The 5,406-nt window shown below is 66.8% G+C and overlaps 1 protein-coding gene across 1 annotated transcript in view; it reads right to left on the reverse strand.

The window, feature by feature from the left end:
- Positions 1 to 1,002, reverse strand: part of AATK (apoptosis associated tyrosine kinase) — a 24,288-nt gene extending 23,286 nt beyond the window's left edge. Inside the window, 1 exon segment of the mRNA XM_077755352.1 lies at positions 955 to 1,002. The gene's annotated coding sequence lies outside the window, so the exon portion shown is untranslated.
- Positions 1,003 to 5,406: the final 4,404 nt, after the last annotated feature.

Consider the following 5,406-nt stretch of genomic DNA (forward strand, 5'->3'; position numbering starts at 1 on the left):
AAAAAAAAAAAAAAAGAAAAGAAGCCCGGGGCAGGGGGGGGTTTGAGTCCTCTGGAATGTGAATTATATCTCAGCAAAGCCCTTAGAGGGAAGTGGGGGATGGAAGGCAATGAGCGTCCACCGCGGGTCACCGGGCATCTCGCCGTCAGAGTGGGCAGGACACCCACAGACAACCCCTCACGCCCCGTGCGCAGGCGGGGGGCCGGGGGCGCCAGCACCTCTTGGGCCCCAGGCGGCCCCGCAGCCCCAGGCAGCAAGCGCGGGCGCAGACCTGTCTGTTGCAAAGTCGCCGCATCCCTGGACAAGTGGCCCCTGCCCAGCAGGCTCCAGGCCGGGGCCTGAGGCTGGACGGCAGCCCAGGCAGGCGCAGCAGACCCCGCAGGGCACCGTGGAAAACGGCGCCCCCCCCCCAGCCCCTTTACAAAATTATTAAGAACTTTAACATGCCAGCAACAGAGCATGAAGCCTGGGGGACCCTCCCTGGAGCCAGACCCCAACGAGGACCCCCAGGTCCCACGACAGTGTCCGCGGCACCATCCTGCTGCCCGGCTCAGCGCAGGGGCGGCCTCGGCAGAGCCTGGCTTCCGGCCCAGCCCCCGTGGACGAACAGCTCACCCCCCACCAGCCAGCCCCAGGACAGCTGCTGGGGCACAGCGACCAGCAGGCGGGCACCACCGCACCCTCGCGGGCTGAGCGCGGCCAGGCCCGGCGGCACCCCGCTGTGGGAGGGGACCTCCAGTGGCCAGGACCCCGCTGCCGCAGGCACACGCGCTGTGACAGGTGACCCCAGGCCACCCAGCACCAGCCACCGCACTGGCCCTGCCCATTCCTGTCCTGCCTCCTCCTCCGCCGGGGCCAGAGCAGGGGGGGCCGGGGGCCTCTGACCACAAGCCCCCGCCCCCCGGCACCGGACGGGGGAGAGAGACCCCTGCCCTCCCAGAAACCCCCACGTACCTGGCTCCGGGCGACCTCTCGCACGTGGCTCCGACGGCTGGTCCAACCCCAGAGTGACCCTCGGGAGACCCCTCACCCCCCTCGGGGCCCCCAGGCGCCCCGCCTCAGCCCTGCCACTGCCTGAGGAAGCTGGGGGGCCTGGCATGGACACGGCCCAGACAGGCCGCCTGGGAACTGGCTCCGGCCCGGCGTCCCCGGCCCTCGCTTCCTCTGCCGCTTCCTCTGCGGGGGATGGGGGGGGTGGCCTCGGGCCCGCAGTCCCGCTGGCGCCCCTTCCCGCGCGACAGGCAGGTCCTGAGGATGCCTGTGCGCAGTCGCCTCGCTTTCCTCCAAGACTCTGCCAGGTGGGGACGGCCACCCTGTGTCCACACAGGCGCCGGAGGCCAGGGGAGGCTCGGAGGGACGGGGCTCCCGGAACAGCACATCCCCGGCGTGGGGCGGGGGCCCCCACGGCGCTGGGGGCAGAAGTCCGCGGTCGGGGCCACGCTCCCTGGGCGTCCTGCCGGCCTCTCCCAGCTTCTGGGCGCAGCCAGTCTGCTGCTCTCCCCAAGGACCTCAGCCGTGGGACTCAGGCCCGCCCTGAACACCCACAGGGACTCTGTTTCCAAACAAGCTTCCATCCTGAGGCCCCAGCTGGCAGGAGCTTCGGGCGGGGGGACACTGTGAATCACCAGGGAGCCCGCTGTGGTGGGGAAGGTGCGCTACGTGGTACGTGGAGGAGTGGAGTGTCCCAGATAAAGGAGAGGCAGGTGCACCCCCAGGCAATGACTGCGGGTTGAGGGGCCTTTGAGGGCCACCCACGGGGACAGAGAGCTCAGGACTCCCGAGCCTCAGGCCGCCAAGGGCCCCTCCGCCCCAAGCAGGTGACCACGCGTGTTAAACAGGCTCTGCCCCAGCACGAGGTACACATGTGCGTTCGTCTGTGTGAAGAGGCATGTGTGTAGGCATGCACCTGTATGTGCATGTGTGCCTGGGAGGCGTGCAGGTGTGTGCAAGGGTTTATACATGTGTGCACAGGTATGTGTGAGCATGTGTGTGTGCACGGGAGGCATGCAGGCATGTGTGAGGTTTATACGTGTGTGCACAGGTGTGTGTGAGCACGTGTGTTTGCACAGGTGTCTGCACATGTGTGAGGTGTGTGGGTGTAGATCACCTTTACTCAAGTGAGAACATGTGTGCATCCGTGAGTGTTCACGCATCCGTGAGGCTGCGTACCTGCTTGCATGGGTGCAGGGACCTGTGGCAGAGAGACAGCCCCACTGAGGATAGGGCAGAGGCTGGCTTCCTAGAGAATATGCCAGAAGCAAAGAAACTCTCCCCTCCCACCCTGCCCGGCAGGGGTCGGGGGGGAGGGGGCATGGCTCCCCCTGCTGGTGCACACCCCACACCCTCACCCCCTGAGGGCACGAGAAGCCAGTCCAGGAGGGTCTGGGAGCAGGGGCATCCGGCCAAGCCCCAGGGCACCGGAGTTCGAACCCGCTGTCCATCCCAGGTGCCCCCAGGTGTGCCTCTCCCTGCGTCCCCTCAGCTCCGCCCTCCTAGGTGTCACCCTAAGGCCCTGGCGTGCCCAGCCCGGTGCTGAGTGCCAATCTCAAGTCAAGAGCAGCGAGTGAGCTCCTGGTGGGCCAGGCTCNCATGAACCCGCAAACCCTCACGTGACCCCCAGAGGTGGGCACCGCACTAATTCCCAGCTTACAGCCACAGAGACGGCCACGGAGCCAGGGAGGGGGGCTCTCGGGGAGAAGCCAGAGCCAGACGACAGCCCCTCAGACAGCTCCAGGTCCCCCGGGATCAGGGACTTGTAGGCCCGCCAGAAGCGGCACCCTGACCAAGGCCTGCACCTGCCAGGCACCTACTGGGGTCCCTCAGGCCTCAGCTGGCCGAGCCCCTGCCTCGGGACACTCTTCCAGGACAGGTGACCCTCACTCCCTCGGGGCCACGCCATCCCGACCTTCCCAGCCCGGCCCACTTGCTCTTGACCCTCCCTGTGACACCCCGTCATCCTTCAATTCATGGCTCCCACCTGGGCTCTCCAGGGCCGGGTTTCTCGTGTGGGGGACTGAGTCTCAGAGATGTTGAGGGTTCATCCAGCCTAAGGCCACACAGCACTAAGGTCACACGGCTACGTCTACCAGAAACCTCACACGTTCACCCAGATCCCCGGAAAGAGGACCCCAGAAGCAGCAGCCTACACCGGCCCGAGGGGCCCCAAGGCCACACATGCAGACCTGGCTCCCCCCCCATGGCACCTGATCCTGCCCAGACCTGCGAGCTGGTGGGGGCCCAGGTGGGCACTGGTTTAGGCGAGGCCCCCCAGCCTGGGCCTCACTCGAGCAGATACAGCCTGAGCCTCAAACTCAGTCCCCTTCTCAATATAACTGCCACCATCCCCGCCCCCCACCATGGGGACCCACCGCGGAACCCCAAGAAAGCTGCACGGCCTGGCCTGGCACTTGATGAGGTCTCCTTGCCTGGGCCCGGCCTCTCTGTCCACCCTGACTGCTGGGCAACCACAGAGACAGACTTCAAGACAGTGGAGAACACGGGTCTTCCTGCCCTCCGGGCTTGGTGGCCCCCAGCAGGGTCCCCCCCCCCTCCCCCGGCCAACACATGCAGCCACCTGTCTCCACTCTGGGGATGGAGAGGCACCACGGAGCCACCTCTAAAACAGATCTCTGTTCACTCCCCAGGCACTTAACCCCCACGCAGGCCTGGGGGTGGGCACTGCTATCCCGTTTTACAGATGAGAAAACAGCCCAGAGGTGAGTTTGGGCAGAGGGGCTCCAGCGGCTGCGAGCTGGGCTCTGAACGCTGGGCGCTTAGCGGGAGGCCAGCGGACCCCACCTTTCCTTCTCCCCATCGCTCTCATGGGGCCAACGTGGAGCTGTGCACCCCAGCCTGTTACCCACCGCCACCGTCCAGGGCCGCCCCTCCCGCGGGAGGACACGGCTCTGCCCTTCACTGAATTTGCAGAGGAGACCTCCCCTCACCCCCCTGACAACTTTTTTCCCTGTAAGTCATTAAACTGACACATTATAATTACACCGATCACAGCTGTTTACGCAAACACTGGTAAGTGCAGGGCACTGCTGTTTCTCTGAAGTGGGGGAGGGTCTCATGCCCGGGACACACCCGAGTGTAGGGAGGGGGTCGCGGAACCCTACACAGGGCACGTCGGGGCCGCACAGAGAGTGCAAGAGGCCGGGTAGGGGGGAGAGCCTCCATGCCGGGCAGTCCTGGCATGCGCACGCACACACACACACACACACACACGCACACAGCAGACCCTGCTAACAGCTCCGAGGCCGGCACTTCCTAAGGTTGGACCCCCGCCTCCCAGAGGGCACACTGCCTGGACCACTGGCCTGGAGTGGCCTGGATGCCTGTCCCTAAAGGGCCAAGGCACAGGGCTGCTGCCCTCACCCTCCGGGCCGGCCGCCGCCGCCAGCGCCCTCTCCAAGCCCTGGGGGTCGGTTGCCTGGGACTGACACCCACCCCCTAAACCCAACAGACGGACTTCACGTCATCTCCCTTCTCCCAGGAGTAAGTGCCTTCAGATGGGGCGGTGCCCAGGGGACCCCCGCATGGCTGCGCACACTCGGCCCTGCCCCAGGGAGGGAGGCCCAGGAGAGCCCCGCACGTGCGCGCCTGGCTTCGTTTGGGCTGGATTCGCCTGTGCCAGCGCTGCAGTGACATGTGGGTGGGACTCAGGCCCCTGGGCCCGGGCTCCAGGGCAGGGATTTGCCTCCCTGCTGGTGGAGGGGCCGGGAGCTGGCGAAGGCGAGGCAAGAGAGCCACGTCCTGGGGACAGAGGCAGGCCTCTAGCTGCCCCTGGCCGCTGGGCCCATTGCACTCGCCCACCAGTGCAGGAGGCCAGGCCGCCACGGGTAGACCAGTCTGCAGAGTGAGAGGCTGGGCCCCAGGGCGCCTGCAGCCAGCCGGACAGGGCCACCTCGGCCTGCCCCGCGCTGTCCAGGGGGCCTGGGCACCCACCGAGGCCCATCTCTTTTGAGCCTCTGCCCAGTGGGCTGTCCTGTGGCGGCTGCTGCTCCCGACGCCCTATGCAGGCTCCTGGGCAGCCAGGCAGAGCTCCCTAGAACCGGCCCCCAGCACGGAGAGGGGCCTCCCACACTAAGACCATAGGCGGGCAGGGGGCCATGGTGGCCTGGGACCCAAAGCAACACTCCCACACCCCCCAGGGGGCCCCTGGTCCTGGCCACGTCCTCCCCTGGACACCTGGGGCCACCGCAGGCCTCCTGCCCCAGTTACCTGCGGCCCCCCCCCCGAGGCTTCAGCACCAGGCCTGCCCACCTCCACCACCGGGCCTCTAGGGGGTCCTTCCCAGAGCAGGTCCTCCTACTGGGGGGTGGGGAAAGGGTTAATTTCCATGCAAAAGAGGAAACCGCGGCTCAGGAAGCATCATGTCCGCAGTGGGGGACGGGGAGGGGGTGG

This window comes from Crocuta crocuta, unplaced genomic scaffold (genome assembly GCF_008692635.1).
Source record: "Crocuta crocuta isolate KB4526 unplaced genomic scaffold, BGI_CrCroc_1.0 scaffold50, whole genome shotgun sequence".
Lineage (NCBI taxonomy): Eukaryota > Metazoa > Chordata > Mammalia > Carnivora > Hyaenidae > Crocuta > Crocuta crocuta.